We start from the raw sequence: 14,272 nt of genomic DNA, 5'->3' as shown, positions 1-14,272 counted from the left end.
TTCGGCATGTGTGACACTGCAGTAGAGCGACGACCACTACAAAAGATGTATTATTTACATTTCATTTCGGCGTATACACCGCGAGTGCCATATGACAGGGCCTCTCTCTCGATGTCGATCTGCATTTGGCGTCTCTTAAGTGTCGGTCTGCAGTAGGCCGCTGTTGGCCGAGCGGCGTGCAGTCGCCTTACATGAAGCCCCCAGTGCCACTGTGGACGATGTAGCCAGAGAGAGGAGTCGAAAGGCGCGTTTCACAGTAGAGCCACGCTATCCCACAAGCTGTGCACTAGGTCAAGTTTTGCGCAGACCGCAAACCTTTGGTGGCTTGACGCTCGTCGTCGATCGTAAGGGTGAAACAGTGAAGAGAGTTGGAAAACGGTAAGGTGGACACCTCCAGCAGCATCTGTGTGTCAAATCCGATATCTGGTCGAGGGCTGTAAGATTCAGTATGATGACGTGACAATTCGGGAGTAGCTCACGAACGCAAAGCTGCGGCCTTCTTAGCTCAGTGGTAGAGCACTGGTCTCGTAAACCAGGGGTCGTGAGTTCGACCCTCACAGAAGGCATTCATTTTTTTAACTTTGCTGCTGAGAGCAGAGCTAGCTCGAGCAGCATCTAACAGATGGCAGTGCACTGAATGAAGGGGAAGTTTTACAACCGATAAAGAGTGCTCTACTTGCATCAGAGGTTTACTGGATGTGTAGGCGGAACACTGTTTTGTATGCATTTTGTAGTATAATGTCATGCTTGGCGATGTCATTCGTTTATGAGCCCCACTACAGTGTGCATGCACGTTATCCATGTGAAGAGGCGTAAGCAGATACTACCATTCTGCGAGGTGCCTGCGAAAAGTATACGACTTGCATTGATAAAGAGAGCAGAAGTGACCGAAAGTCAAGGCCTCCGTGGCGCAATCGGCTAGCGCGTTCGGCTGTTAACCGAAAGGTTGGTGGTTCGAGCCCACCCGGGGGCGAAATCGTTTTAATCGCCACCGAGGTGAGGACGTATGTCCACTTTGATAGAGATACACAGCTAGTGTGACAATTTGGCTGTGTTTGAATGATGCCACCCAGCCTTATACACATTCAGCCACGTGACAGTGGAGGTAACAACATGGCCCTATGCGGACGTTCTACCGTTTTCCTATTCATTCGGCATGTGTGACACTGCAGTAGAGCGACGACCACTACAAAAGATGTATTATTTACATTTCATTTCGGCGTATACACCGCGAGTGCCATATGACAGGGCCTCTCTCTCGATGTCGATCTGCATTTGGCGTCTCTTAAGTGTCGGTCTGCAGTAGGCCGCTGTTGGCCGAGCGGCGTGCAGTCGCCTTACATGAAGCCCCCAGTGCCACTGTGGACGATGTAGCCAGAGAGAGGAGTCGAAAGGCGCGTTTCACAGTAGAGCCACGCTATCCCACAAGCTGTGCACTAGGTCAAGTTTTGCGCAGACCGCAAACCTTTGGTGGCTTGACGCTCGTCGTCGATCGTAAGGGTGAAACAGTGAAGAGAGTTGGAAAACGGTAAGGTGGACACCTCCAGCAGCATCTGTGTGTCAAATCCGATATCTGGTCGAGGGCTGTAAGATTCAGTATGATGACGTGACAATTCGGGAGTAGCTCACGAACGCAAAGCTGCGGCCTTCTTAGCTCAGTGGTAGAGCACTGGTCTTGTAAACCAGGGGTCGTGAGTTCGACCCTCACAGAAGGCATTCATTTTTTTAACTTTGCTGCTGAGAGCAGAGCTAGCTCGAGCAGCATCTAACAGATGGCAGTGCACTGAATGAAGGGGAAGTTCTACAACCGATAAAGAGTGCTCTACTTGCATCAGAGGTTTACTGGATGTGTAGGCGGAACACTGTTTTGTATGCATTTTGTAGTATAATGTCATGCTTGGCGATGTCATTCGTTTATGAGCCCCACTACAGTGTGCATGCACGTTATCCATGTGAAGAGGCGTAAGCAGATACTACCATTCTGCGAGGTGCCTGCGAAAAGTATACGACTTGCATTGATAAAGAGAGCAGAAGTGACCGAAAGTCAAGGCCTCCGTGGCGCAATCGGCTAGCGCGTTCGGCTGTTAACCGAAAGGTTGGTGGTTCGAGCCCACCCGGGGGCGAAATCGTTTTAATCGCCACCGAGGTGAGGACGTATGTCCACTTTGATAGAGATACACAGCTAGTGTGACAATTTGGCTGTGTTTGAATGATGCCACCCAGCCTTATGCACATTCAGCCACGTGACAGTGGAGGTAAAAACATGGCCCTATGCGGACGTTCTACCGTTTTCCTATTCATTCGGCATGTGTGACACTGCAGTAGAGCGACGACCACTACAAAAGATGTATTATTTACATTTCATTTCGGCGTATACACCGCGAGTGCCATATGACAGGGCCTCTCTCTCGATGTCGATCTGCATTTGGCGTCTCTTAAGTGTCGGTCTGCAGTAGGCCGCTGTTGGCCGAGCGGCGTGCAGTCGCCTTACATGAAGCCCCCAGTGCCACTGTGGACGATGTAGCCAGAGAGAGGAGTCGAAAGGCGCGTTTCACAGTAGAGCCACGCTATCCCACAAGCTGTGCACTAGGTCAAGTTTTGCGCAGACCGCAAACCTTTGGTGGCTTGACGCTCGTCGTCGATCGTAAGGGTGAAACAGTGAAGAGAGTTGGAAAACGGTAAGGTGGACACCTCCAGCAGCATCTGTGTGTCAAATCCGATATCTGGTCGAGGGCTGTAAGATTCAGTATGATGACGTGACAATTCGGGAGTAGCTCACGAAGGCAAAGCTGCGGCCTTCTTAGCTCAGTGGTAGCGCACTGGTCTCGTAAACCAGGGGTCGTGAGTTCGACCCTCACAGAAGGCATTCATTTTTTTAACTTTGCTGCTGAGAGCAGAGCTAGCTCGAGCAGCATCTAACAGATGGCAGTGCACTGAATGAAGGGGAAGTTCTACAACCGATAAAGAGTGCTCTACTTGCATCAGAGGTTTACTGGATGTGTAGGCGGAACACTGTTTTGTATGCATTTTGTAGTATAATGTCATGCTTGGCGATGTCATTCGTTTATGAGCCCCACTACAGTGTGCATGCACGTTATCCATGTGAAGAGGCGTAAGCAGATACTACCATTCTGCGAGGTGCCTGCGAAAAGTATACGACTTGCATTGATAAAGAGAGCAGAAGTGACCGAAAGTCAAGGCCTCCGTGGCGCAATCGGCTAGCGCGTTCGGCTGTTAACCGAAAGGTTGGTGGTTCGAGCCCACCCGGGGGCGAAATCGTTTTAATCGCCACCGAGGTGAGGACGTATGTCCACTTTGATAGAGATACACAGCTAGTGTGACAATTTGGCTGTGTTTGAATGATGCCACCCAGCCTTATGCACATTCAGCCACGTGACAGTGGAGGTAAAAACATGGCCCTATGCGGACGTTCTACCGTTTTCCTATTCATTCGGCATGTGTGACACTGCAGTAGAGCGACGACCACTACAAAAGATGTATTATTTACATTTCATTTCGGCGTATACACCGCGAGTGCCATATGACAGGGCCTCTCTCTCGATGTCGATCTGCATTTGGCGTCTCTTAAGTGTCGGTCTGCAGTAGGCCGCTGTTGGCCGAGCGGCGTGCAGTCGCCTTACATGAAGCCCCCAGTGCCACTGTGGACGATGTAGCCAGAGAGAGGAGTCGAAAGGCGCGTTTCACAGTAGAGCCACGCTATCCCACAAGCTGTGCACTAGGTCAAGTTTTGCGCAGACCGCAAACCTTTGGTGGCTTGACGCTCGTCGTCGATCGTAAGGGTGAAACAGTGAAGAGAGTTGGAAAACGGTAAGGTGGACACCTCCAGCAGCATCTGTGTGTCAAATCCGATATCTGGTCGAGGGCTGTAAGATTCAGTATGATGACGTGACAATTCGGGAGTAGCTCACGAACGCAAAGCTGCGGCCTTCTTAGCTCAGTGGTAGAGCACTGGTCTCGTAAACCAGGGGTCGTGAGTTCGACCCTCACAGAAGGCATTCATTTTTTTAACTTTGCTGCTGAGAGCAGAGCTAGCTCGAGCAGCATCTAACAGATGGCAGTGCACTGAATGAAGGGGAAGTTCTACAACCGATAAAGAGTGCTCTACTTGCATCAGAGGTTTACTGGATGTGTAGGCGGAACACTGTTTTGTATGCATTTTGTAGTATAATGTCATGCTTGGCGATGTCATTCGTTTATGAGCCCCACTACAGTGTGCATGCACGTTATCCATGTGAAGAGGCGTAAGCAGATACTACCATTCTGCGAGGTGCCTGCGAAAAGTATACGACTTGCATTGATAAAGAGAGCAGAAGTGACCGAAAGTCAAGGCCTCCGTGGCGCAATCGGCTAGCGCGTTCGGCTGTTAACCGAAAGGTTGGTGGTTCGAGCCCACCCGGGGGCGAAATCGTTTTAATCGCCACCGAGGTGAGGACGTATGTCCACTTTGATAGAGATACACAGCTAGTGTGACAATTTGGCTGTGTTTGAATGATGCCACCCAGCCTTATACACATTCAGCCACGTGACAGTGGAGGTAACAACATGGCCCTATGCGGACGTTCTACCGTTTTCCTATTCATTCGGCATGTGTGACACTGCAGTAGAGCGACGACCACTACAAAAGATGTATTATTTACATTTCATTTCGGCGTATACACCGCGAGTGCCATATGACAGGGCCTCTCTCTCGATGTCGATCTGCATTTGGCGTCTCTTAAGTGTCGGTCTGCAGTAGGCCGCTGTTGGCCGAGCGGCGTGCAGTCGCCTTACATGAAGCCCCCAGTGCCACTGTGGACGATGTAGCCAGAGAGAGGAGTCGAAAGGCGCGTTTCACAGTAGAGCCACGCTATCCCACAAGCTGTGCACTAGGTCAAGTTTTGCGCAGACCGCAAACCTTTGGTGGCTTGACGCTCGTCGTCGATCGTAAGGGTGAAACAGTGAAGAGAGTTGGAAAACGGTAAGGTGGACACCTCCAGCAGCATCTGTGTGTCAAATCCGATATCTGGTCGAGGGCTGTAAGATTCAGTATGATGACGTGACAATTCGGGAGTAGCTCACGAACGCAAAGCTGCGGCCTTCTTAGCTCAGTGGTAGAGCACTGGTCTTGTAAACCAGGGGTCGTGAGTTCGACCCTCACAGAAGGCATTCATTTTTTTAACTTTGCTGCTGAGAGCAGAGCTAGCTCGAGCAGCATCTAACAGATGGCAGTGCACTGAATGAAGGGGAAGTTCTACAACCGATAAAGAGTGCTCTACTTGCATCAGAGGTTTACTGGATGTGTAGGCGGAACACTGTTTTGTATGCATTTTGTAGTATAATGTCATGCTTGGCGATGTCATTCGTTTATGAGCCCCACTACAGTGTGCATGCACGTTATCCATGTGAAGAGGCGTAAGCAGATACTACCATTCTGCGAGGTGCCTGCGAAAAGTATACGACTTGCATTGATAAAGAGAGCAGAAGTGACCGAAAGTCAAGGCCTCCGTGGCGCAATCGGCTAGCGCGTTCGGCTGTTAACCGAAAGGTTGGTGGTTCGAGCCCACCCGGGGGCGAAATCGTTTTAATCGCCACCGAGGTGAGGACGTATGTCCACTTTGATAGAGATACACAGCTAGTGTGACAATTTGGCTGTGTTTGAATGATGCCACCCAGCCTTATGCACATTCAGCCACGTGACAGTGGAGGTAAAAACATGGCCCTATGCGGACGTTCTACCGTTTTCCTATTCATTCGGCATGTGTGACACTGCAGTAGAGCGACGACCACTACAAAAGATGTATTATTTACATTTCATTTCGGCGTATACACCGCGAGTGCCATATGACAGGGCCTCTCTCTCGATGTCGATCTGCATTTGGCGTCTCTTAAGTGTCGGTCTGCAGTAGGCCGCTGTTGGCCGAGCGGCGTGCAGTCGCCTTACATGAAGCCCCCAGTGCCACTGTGGACGATGTAGCCAGAGAGAGGAGTCGAAAGGCGCGTTTCACAGTAGAGCCACGCTATCCCACAAGCTGTGCACTAGGTCAAGTTTTGCGCAGACCGCAAACCTTTGGTGGCTTGACGCTCGTCGTCGATCGTAAGGGTGAAACAGTGAAGAGAGTTGGAAAACGGTAAGGTGGACACCTCCAGCAGCATCTGTGTGTCAAATCCGATATCTGGTCGAGGGCTGTAAGATTCAGTATGATGACGTGACAATTCGGGAGTAGCTTACGAAGGCAAAGCTGCGGCCTTCTTAGCTCAGTGGTAGAGCACTGGTCTTTTAAACCAGGGGTCGTGAGTTCGACCCTCACAGAAGGCATTCATTTTTTTAACTTTGCTGCTGAGAGCAGAGCTAGCTCGAGCAGCATCTAACAGATGGCAGTGCACTGAATGAAGGGGAAGTTCTACAACCGATAAAGAGTGCTCTACTTGCATCAGAGGTTTACTGGATGTGTAGGCGGAACACTGTTTTGTATGCATTTTGTAGTATAATGTCATGCTTGGCGATGTCATTCGTTTATGAGCCGCACTACAGTGTGCATGCACGTTATCCATGTGAAGAGGCGTAAGCAGATACTACCACTCTGCGAGGTGCCTGCGAAAAGTATACGACTTGCATTGATAAAGAGAGCAGAAGTGACCGAAAGTCAAGGCCTCCGTGGCGCAATCGGCTAGCGCGTTCGGCTGTTAACCGAAAGGTTGGTGGTTCGAGCCCACCCGGGGGCGAAATCGTTTTATCGCCACCGAGGTGAGGACGTATGTCCACTTTGATAGAGATACACAGCTAGTGTGACAATTTGGCTGTGTTTGAATGATGCCACCCAGCCTTATACACATTCAGCCACGTGACAGTGGAGGTAACAACATGGCCCTATGCAGACGTTCTACCGTTTTCCTATTCATTCGGCATGTGTGACACTGCAGTAGAGCGACGACCACTACAAAAGATGTATTATTTACATTTCATTTCGGCGTATACACCGCGAGTGCCATATGACAGGGCCTCTCTCTCGATGTCGATCTGCATTTGGCGTCTCTTAAGTGTCGGTCTGCAGTAGGCCGCTGTTGGCCGAGCGGCGTGCAGTCGCCTTACATGAAGCCCCCAGTGCCACTGTGGACGATGTAGCCAGAGAGAGGAGTCGAAAGGCGCGTTTCACAGTAGAGCCACGCTATCCCACAAGCTGTGCACTAGGTCAAGTTTTGCGCAGACCGCAAACCTTTGGTGGCTTGACGCTCGTCGTCGATCGTAAGGGTGAAACAGTGAAGAGAGTTGGAAAACGGTAAGGTGGACACCTCCAGCAGCATCTGTGTGTCAAATCCGATATCTGGTCGAGGGCTGTAAGATTCAGTATGATGACGTGACAATTCGGGAGTAGCTTACGAAGGCAAAGCTGCGGCCTTCTTAGCTCAGTGGTAGAGCACTGGTCTTTTAAACCAGGGGTCGTGAGTTCGACCCTCACAGAAGGCATTCATTTTTTTAACTTTGCTGCTGAGAGCAGAGCTAGCTCGAGCAGCATCTAACAGATGGCAGTGCACTGAATGAAGGGGAAGTTCTACAACCGATAAAGAGTGCTCTACTTGCATCAGAGGTTTACTGGATGTGTAGGCGGAACACTGTTTTGTATGCATTTTGTAGTATAATGTCATGCTTGGCGATGTCATTCGTTTATGAGCCGCACTACAGTGTGCATGCACGTTATCCATGTGAAGAGGCGTAAGCAGATACTACCACTCTGCGAGGTGCCTGCGAAAAGTATACGACTTGCATTGATAAAGAGAGCAGAAGTGACCGAAAGTCAAGGCCTCCGTGGCGCAATCGGCTAGCGCGTTCGGCTGTTAACCGAAAGGTTGGTGGTTCGAGCCCACCCGGGGGCGAAATCGTTTTATCGCCACCGAGGTGAGGACGTATGTCCACTTTGATAGAGATACACAGCTAGTGTGACAATTTGGCTGTGTTTGAATGATGCCACCCAGCCTTATACACATTCAGCCACGTGACAGTGGAGGTAACAACATGGCCCTATGCAGACGTTCTACCGTTTTCCTATTCATTCGGCATGTGTGACACTGCAGTAGAGCGACGACCACTACAAAAGATGTATTATTTACATTTCATTTCGGCGTATACACCGCGAGTGCCATATGACAGGGCCTCTCTCTCGATGTCGATCTGCATTTGGCGTCTCTTAAGTGTCGGTCTGCAGTAGGCCGCTGTTGGCCGAGCGGCGTGCAGTCGCCTTACATGAAGCCCCCAGTGCCACTGTGGACGATGTAGCCAGAGAGAGGAGTCGAAAGGCGCGTTTCACAGTAGAGCCACGCTATCCCACAAGCTGTGCACTAGGTCAAGTTTTGCGCAGACCGCAAACCTTTGGTGGCTTGACGCTCGTCGTCGATCGTAAGGGTGAAACAGTGAAGAGAGTTGGAAAACGGTAAGGTGGACACCTCCAGCAGCATCTGTGTGTCAAATCCGATATCTGGTCGAGGGCTGTAAGATTCAGTATGATGACGTGACAATTCGGGAGTAGCTTACGAAGGCAAAGCTGCGGCCTTATTAGCTCAGTGGTAGAGCACTGGTCTTTTAAACCAGGGGTCGTGAGTTCGACCCTCACAGAAGGCATTCATTTTTTTAACTTTGCTGCTGAGAGCAGAGCTAGCTCGAGCAGCATCTAACAGATGGCAGTGCACTGAATGAAGGGGAAGTTCTACAACCGATAAAGAGTGCTCTACTTGCATCAGAGGTTTACTGGATGTGTAGGCGGAACACTGTTTTGTATGCATTTTGTAGTATAATGTCATGCTTGGCGATGTCATTCGTTTATGAGCCGCACTACAGTGTGCATGCACGTTATCCATGTGAAGAGGCGTAAGCAGATACTACCACTCTGCGAGGTGCCTGCGAAAAGTATACGACTTGCATTGATAAAGAGAGCAGAAGTGACCGAAAGTCAAGGCCTCCGTGGCGCAATCGGCTAGCGCGTTCGGCTGTTAACCGAAAGGTTGGTGGTTCGAGCCCACCCGGGGGCGAAATCGTTTTAATCGCCACCGAGGTGAGGACGTATGTCCACTTTGATAGAGATACACAGCTAGTGTGACAATTTGGCTGTGTTTGAATGATGCCACCCAGCCTTATACACATTCAGCCACGTGACAGTGGAGGTAACAACATGGCCCTATGCAGACGTTCTACCGTTTTCCTATTCATTCGGCATGTGTGACACTGCAGTAGAGCGACGACCACTACAAAAGATGTATTATTTACATTTCATTTCGGCGTATACACCGCGAGTGCCATATGACAGGGCCTCTCTCTCGATGTCGATCTGCATTTGGCGTCTCTTAAGTGTCGGTCTGCAGTAGGCCGCTGTTGGCCGAGCGGCGTGCAGTCGCGGACGTTCTACCGTTTTCCTATTCATTCGGCATGTGTGACACTGCAGTAGAGCGACGACCACTACAAAAGATGTATTATTTACATTTCATTTCGGGGTATACACCGCGAGTGCCATATGACAGGGCCTCTCTCTCGATGTCGATCTGCATTTGGCGTCTCTTAAGTGTCGGTCTGCAGTACCTGCCCATGTTAGGCAAAATTTTCTGCCTGACTGATGTAGTACTATCACTGTCAGAGGGTGGTACGGGACTACAAGTCCCACCGCCACACCTCCAAAGTGAATTTCAGTGACGCAGTCACTGCCCTGTGGAAATTACTGCCTCACCAACACAGTTAGACCGCAATAGACCGGTGATGCTGTATTGTAACATATCACCCCGGACTACAAGTCCATTTAAAAAAAAAAAAAAAAAAAAAAAAAAAAAGGCCGCTGTTGGCCGAGCGGCGTGCAGTCGCCTTACATGAAGCCCCCAGTGCCACTGTGGACGATGTAGCCAGAGAGAGGAGTCGAAAGGCGCGTTTCACAGTAGAGCCACGCTATCCCACAAGCTGTGCACTAGGTCAAGTTTTGCGCAGACCGCAAACCTTTGGTGGCTTGACGCTCGTCGTCGATCGTAAGGGTGAAACAGTGAAGAGAGTTGGAAAACGGTAAGGTGGACACCTCCAGCAGCATCTGTGTGTCAAATCCGATATCTGGTCGAGGGCTGTAAGATTCAGTATGATGACGTGACAATTCGGGAGTAGCTCACGAAGGCAAAGCTGCGGCCTTCTTAGCTCAGTGGTAGAGCACTGGTATTTTAAACCAGGGGTCGTGAGTTCGACCCTCACAGAAGGCATTCATTTTTTTAACTTTGCTGCTGAGAGCAGAGCTAGCTCGAGCAGCATCTAACAGATGGCAGTGCACTGAATGAAGGGGAAGTTCTACAACCGATAAAGAGTGCTCTACTTGCATCAGAGGTTTACTGGATGTGTAGGCGGAACACTGTTTTGTATGCATTTTGTAGTATAATGTCATGCTTGGCGAAGTCATTCGTTTATGAGCCGCACTACAGTGTGCATGCACGTTATCCATGTGAAGAGGCGTAAGCAGATACTACCACTCTGCGAGGTGCCTGCGAAAAGCATACGACTTGCATTGATAAAGAGAGCAGAAGTGACCGAAAGTCAAGGCCTCCGTGGCGCAATCGGCTAGCGCGTTCGGCTGTTAACCGAAAGGTTGGTGGTTCGAGCCCACCCGGGGGCGAAATCGTTTTAATCGCCACCGAGGTGAGGACGTATGTCCACTTTGATAGAGATACACAGCTAGTGTGACAATTTGGCTGTGTTTGAATGATGCCACCCAGCCTTATGCACATTCAGCCACGTGACAGTGGAGGTAAAAACATGGCCCTATGCGGACGTTCTACCGTTTTCCTATTCATTCGGCATGTGTGACACTGCAGTAGAGCGACGACCACTACAAAAGATGTATTATTTACATTTCATTTCGGCGTATACACCGCGAGTGCCATATGACAGGGCCTCTCTCTCGATGTCGATCTGCATTTGGCGTCTCTTAAGTGTCGGTCTGCAGTAGGCCGCTGTTGGCCGAGCGGCGTGCAGTCGCGGACGTTCTACCGTTTTCCTATTCATTCGGCATGTGTGACACTGCAGTAGAGCGACGACCACTACAAAAGATGTATTATTTACATTTCATTTCGGCGTATACACCGCGAGTGCCATATGACAGGGCCTCTCTCTCGATGTCGATCTGCATTTGGCGTCTCTTAAGTGTCGGTCTGCAGTAGGCCGCTGTTGGCCGAGCGGCGTGCAGTCGCGGACGTTCTACCGTTTTCCTATTCATTCGGCATGTGTGACACTGCAGTAGAGCGACGACCACTACAAAAGATGTATTATTTACATTTCATTTCGGCGTATACACCGCGAGTGCCATATGACAGGGCCTCTCTCTCGATGTCGATCTGCATTTGGCGTCTCTTAAGTGTCGGTCTGCAGTAGGCCGCTGTTGGCCGAGCGGCGTGCAGTCGCCTTACATGAAGCCCCCAGTGCCACTGTGGACGATGTAGCCAGAGAGAGGAGTCGAAAGGCGCGTTTCACAGTAGAGCCACGCTATCCCACAAGCTGTGCACTAGGTCAAGTTTTGCGCAGACCGCAAACCTTTGGTGGCTTGACGCTCGTCGTCGATCGTAAGGGTGAAACAGTGAAGAGAGTTGGAAAACGGTAAGGTGGACACCTCCAGCAGCATCTGTGTGTCAAATCCGATATCTGGTCGAGGGCTGTAAGATTCAGTATGATGACGTGACAATTCGGGAGTAGCTCACGAAGGCAAAGCTGCGGCCTTCTTAGCTCAGTGGTAGAGCACTGGTCTTTTAAACCAGGGGTCGTGAGTTCGACCCTCACAGAAGGCATTCATTTTTTTAACTTTGCTGCTGAGAGCAGAGCTAGCTCGAGCAGCATCTAACAGATGGCAGTGCACTGAATGAAGGGGAAGTTCTACAACCGATAAAGAGTGCTCTACTTGCATCAGAGGTTTACTGGATGTGTAGGCGGAACACTGTTTTGTATGCATTTTGTAGTATAATGTCATGCTTGGCGATGTCATTCGTTTATGAGCCGCACTACAGTGTGCATGCACGTTATCCATGTGAAGAGGCGTAAGCAGATACTACCACTCTGCGAGGTGCCTGCGAAAAGTATACGACTTGCATTGATAAAGAGAGCAGAAGTGACCGAAAGTCAAGGCCTCCGTGGCGCAATCGGCTAGCGCGTTCGGCTGTTAACCGAAAGGTTGGTGGTTCGAGCCCACCCGGGGGCGAAATCGTTTTAATCGCCACCGAGGTGAGGACGTATGTCCACTTTGATAGAGATACACAGCTAGTGTGACAATTTGGCTGTGTTTGAATGATGCCACCCAGCCTTATACACATTCAGCCACGTGACAGTGGAGGTAACAACATGGCCCTATGCAGACGTTCTACCGTTTTCCTATTCATTCGGCATGTGTGACACTGCAGTAGAGCGACGACCACTACAAAAGATGTATTATTTACATTTCATTTCGGCGTATACACCGCGAGTGCCATATGACAGGGCCTCTCTCTCGATGTCGATCTGCATTTGGCGTCTCTTAAGTGTCGGTCTGCAGTAGGCCGCTGTTGGCCGAGCGGCGTGCAGTCGCGGACGTTCTACCGTTTTCCTATTCATTCGGCATGTGTGACACTGCAGTAGAGCGACGACCACTACAAAAGATGTATTATTTACATTTCATTTCGGGGTATACACCGCGAGTGCCATATGACAGGGCCTCTCTCTCGATGTCGATCTGCATTTGGCGTCTCTTAAGTGTCGGTCTGCAGTACCTGCCCATGTTAGGCAAAATTTTCTGCCTGACTGATGTAGTACTATCACTGTCAGAGGGTGGTACGGGACTACAAGTCCCACCGCCACACCTCCAAAGTGAATTTCAGTGACGCAGTCACTGCCCTGTGGAAATTACTGCCTCACCAACACAGTTAGACCGCAATAGACCGGTGATGCTGTATTGTAACATATCACCCCGGACTACAAGTCCATTTAAAAAAAAATAAAAAAAAAAAAAAAAAAGGCCGCTGTTGGCCGAGCGGCGTGCAGTCGCCTTACATGAAGCCCCCAGTGCCACTGTGGACGATGTAGCCAGAGAGAGGAGTCGAAAGGCGCGTTTCACAGTAGAGCCACGCTATCCCACAAGCTGTGCACTAGGTCAAGTTTTGCGCAGACCGCAAACCTTTGGTGGCTTGACGCTCGTCGTCGATCGTAAGGGTGAAACAGTGAAGAGAGTTGGAAAACGGTAAGGTGGACACCTCCAGCAGCATCTGTGTGTCAAATCCGATATCTGGTCGAGGGCTGTAAGATTCAGTATGATGACGTGACAATTCGGGAGTAGCTCACGAAGGCAAAGCTGCGGCCTTCTTAGCTCAGTGGTAGAGCACTGGTCTTTTAAACCAGGGGTCGTGAGTTCGACCCTCACAGAAGGCATTCATTTTTTTAACTTTGCTGCTGAGAGCAGAGCTAGCTCGAGCAGCATCTAACAGATGGCAGTGCACTGAATGAAGGGGAAGTTCTACAACCGATAAAGAGTGCTCTACTTGCATCAGAGGTTTACTGGATGTGTAGGCGGAACACTGTTTTGTATGCATTTTGTAGTATAATGTCATGCTTGGCGATGTCATTCGTTTATGAGCCGCACTACAGTGTGCATGCACGTTATCCATGTGAAGAGGCGTAAGCAGATACTACCACTCTGCGAGGTGCCTGCGAAAAGCATACGACTTGCATTGATAAAGAGAGCAGAAGTGACCGAAAGTCAAGGCCTCCGTGGCGCAATCGGCTAGCGCGTTCGGCTGTTAACCGAAAGGTTGGTGGTTCGAGCCCACCCGGGGGCGAAATCGTTTTAATCGCCACCGAGGTGAGGACGTATGTCCACTTTGATAGAGATACACAGCTAGTGTGACAATTTGGCTGTGTTTGAATGATGCCACCCAGCCTTATGCACATTCAGCCACGTGACAGTGGAGGTAAAAACATGGCCCTATGCGGACGTTCTACCGTTTTCCTATTCATTCGGCATGTGTGACACTGCAGTAGAGCGACGACCACTACAAAAGATGTATTATTTACATTTCATTTCGGCGTATACACCGCGAGTGCCATATGACAGGGCCTCTCTCTCGATGTCGATCTGCATTTGGCGTCTCTTAAGTGTCGGTCTGCAGGAGGCCGCTGTTGGCCGAGCGGCGTGCAGTCGCGGACGTTCTACCGTTTTCCTATTCATTCGGCATGTGTGACACTGCAGTAGAGCGACGACCACTACAAAAGATGTATTATTTACATTTCATGTCGGCGTATACA

The 14,272-nt window shown here is 50.1% G+C and overlaps 22 non-coding genes across 22 annotated transcripts; all 22 read left to right on the top strand.

Moving 5' to 3' along the window:
* The first annotated feature begins 494 nt into the window (after positions 1–494).
* Trnat-cgu (transfer RNA threonine (anticodon CGU)) lies at positions 495–566 on the top strand. Its single transcript has one exon. It is a non-coding gene; the product is annotated as a tRNA-Thr (tRNA).
* A 333-nt stretch (positions 567–899) lies between these two features.
* Trnan-guu (transfer RNA asparagine (anticodon GUU)) lies at positions 900–973 on the top strand. The gene has a single exon. It is a non-coding gene; the product is annotated as a tRNA-Asn (tRNA).
* A 671-nt stretch (positions 974–1,644) lies between these two features.
* Positions 1,645–1,716, top strand: Trnat-ugu (transfer RNA threonine (anticodon UGU)). The gene has a single exon. It is a non-coding gene; the product is annotated as a tRNA-Thr (tRNA).
* A 333-nt stretch (positions 1,717–2,049) lies between these two features.
* Trnan-guu (transfer RNA asparagine (anticodon GUU)) lies at positions 2,050–2,123 on the top strand. Its single transcript has one exon. It is a non-coding gene; the product is annotated as a tRNA-Asn (tRNA).
* A 671-nt stretch (positions 2,124–2,794) lies between these two features.
* Positions 2,795–2,866, top strand: Trnat-cgu (transfer RNA threonine (anticodon CGU)). Its single transcript has one exon. It is a non-coding gene; the product is annotated as a tRNA-Thr (tRNA).
* A 333-nt stretch (positions 2,867–3,199) lies between these two features.
* Trnan-guu (transfer RNA asparagine (anticodon GUU)) lies at positions 3,200–3,273 on the top strand. Its single transcript has one exon. It is a non-coding gene; the product is annotated as a tRNA-Asn (tRNA).
* Positions 3,274–3,944: 671 nt separating this feature from the next.
* Positions 3,945–4,016, top strand: Trnat-cgu (transfer RNA threonine (anticodon CGU)). The gene has a single exon. It is a non-coding gene; the product is annotated as a tRNA-Thr (tRNA).
* Positions 4,017–4,349: 333 nt separating this feature from the next.
* Positions 4,350–4,423, top strand: Trnan-guu (transfer RNA asparagine (anticodon GUU)). The gene has a single exon. It is a non-coding gene; the product is annotated as a tRNA-Asn (tRNA).
* A 671-nt stretch (positions 4,424–5,094) lies between these two features.
* Trnat-ugu (transfer RNA threonine (anticodon UGU)) lies at positions 5,095–5,166 on the top strand. The gene has a single exon. It is a non-coding gene; the product is annotated as a tRNA-Thr (tRNA).
* Positions 5,167–5,499: 333 nt separating this feature from the next.
* Positions 5,500–5,573, top strand: Trnan-guu (transfer RNA asparagine (anticodon GUU)). Its single transcript has one exon. It is a non-coding gene; the product is annotated as a tRNA-Asn (tRNA).
* A 671-nt stretch (positions 5,574–6,244) lies between these two features.
* On the top strand, positions 6,245–6,316 carry Trnak-uuu (transfer RNA lysine (anticodon UUU)). Its single transcript has one exon. It is a non-coding gene; the product is annotated as a tRNA-Lys (tRNA).
* A 333-nt stretch (positions 6,317–6,649) lies between these two features.
* Positions 6,650–6,723, top strand: Trnan-guu (transfer RNA asparagine (anticodon GUU)). The gene has a single exon. It is a non-coding gene; the product is annotated as a tRNA-Asn (tRNA).
* A 670-nt stretch (positions 6,724–7,393) lies between these two features.
* On the top strand, positions 7,394–7,465 carry Trnak-uuu (transfer RNA lysine (anticodon UUU)). The gene has a single exon. It is a non-coding gene; the product is annotated as a tRNA-Lys (tRNA).
* A 333-nt stretch (positions 7,466–7,798) lies between these two features.
* Trnan-guu (transfer RNA asparagine (anticodon GUU)) lies at positions 7,799–7,872 on the top strand. Its single transcript has one exon. It is a non-coding gene; the product is annotated as a tRNA-Asn (tRNA).
* Positions 7,873–8,542: 670 nt separating this feature from the next.
* Positions 8,543–8,614, top strand: Trnak-uuu (transfer RNA lysine (anticodon UUU)). Its single transcript has one exon. It is a non-coding gene; the product is annotated as a tRNA-Lys (tRNA).
* Positions 8,615–8,947: 333 nt separating this feature from the next.
* Trnan-guu (transfer RNA asparagine (anticodon GUU)) lies at positions 8,948–9,021 on the top strand. Its single transcript has one exon. It is a non-coding gene; the product is annotated as a tRNA-Asn (tRNA).
* Positions 9,022–10,149: 1,128 nt separating this feature from the next.
* Positions 10,150–10,221, top strand: Trnak-uuu (transfer RNA lysine (anticodon UUU)). Its single transcript has one exon. It is a non-coding gene; the product is annotated as a tRNA-Lys (tRNA).
* A 333-nt stretch (positions 10,222–10,554) lies between these two features.
* Trnan-guu (transfer RNA asparagine (anticodon GUU)) lies at positions 10,555–10,628 on the top strand. The gene has a single exon. It is a non-coding gene; the product is annotated as a tRNA-Asn (tRNA).
* Positions 10,629–11,721: 1,093 nt separating this feature from the next.
* Trnak-uuu (transfer RNA lysine (anticodon UUU)) lies at positions 11,722–11,793 on the top strand. Its single transcript has one exon. It is a non-coding gene; the product is annotated as a tRNA-Lys (tRNA).
* Positions 11,794–12,126: 333 nt separating this feature from the next.
* On the top strand, positions 12,127–12,200 carry Trnan-guu (transfer RNA asparagine (anticodon GUU)). The gene has a single exon. It is a non-coding gene; the product is annotated as a tRNA-Asn (tRNA).
* A 1,127-nt stretch (positions 12,201–13,327) lies between these two features.
* On the top strand, positions 13,328–13,399 carry Trnak-uuu (transfer RNA lysine (anticodon UUU)). The gene has a single exon. It is a non-coding gene; the product is annotated as a tRNA-Lys (tRNA).
* A 333-nt stretch (positions 13,400–13,732) lies between these two features.
* Positions 13,733–13,806, top strand: Trnan-guu (transfer RNA asparagine (anticodon GUU)). The gene has a single exon. It is a non-coding gene; the product is annotated as a tRNA-Asn (tRNA).
* The last annotated feature ends 466 nt before the right edge of the window (positions 13,807–14,272 follow it).

The sequence above is a fragment of the Schistocerca cancellata genome, unplaced genomic scaffold (genome assembly GCF_023864275.1).
Source record: "Schistocerca cancellata isolate TAMUIC-IGC-003103 unplaced genomic scaffold, iqSchCanc2.1 HiC_scaffold_827, whole genome shotgun sequence".
In the NCBI taxonomy this organism is placed as follows: Eukaryota; Metazoa; Arthropoda; class Insecta; order Orthoptera; family Acrididae; genus Schistocerca; species Schistocerca cancellata.
The sequence above is the reverse complement of the archived record's forward strand: the minus strand, read 5'-3'. Positions and strand labels throughout refer to the sequence as shown.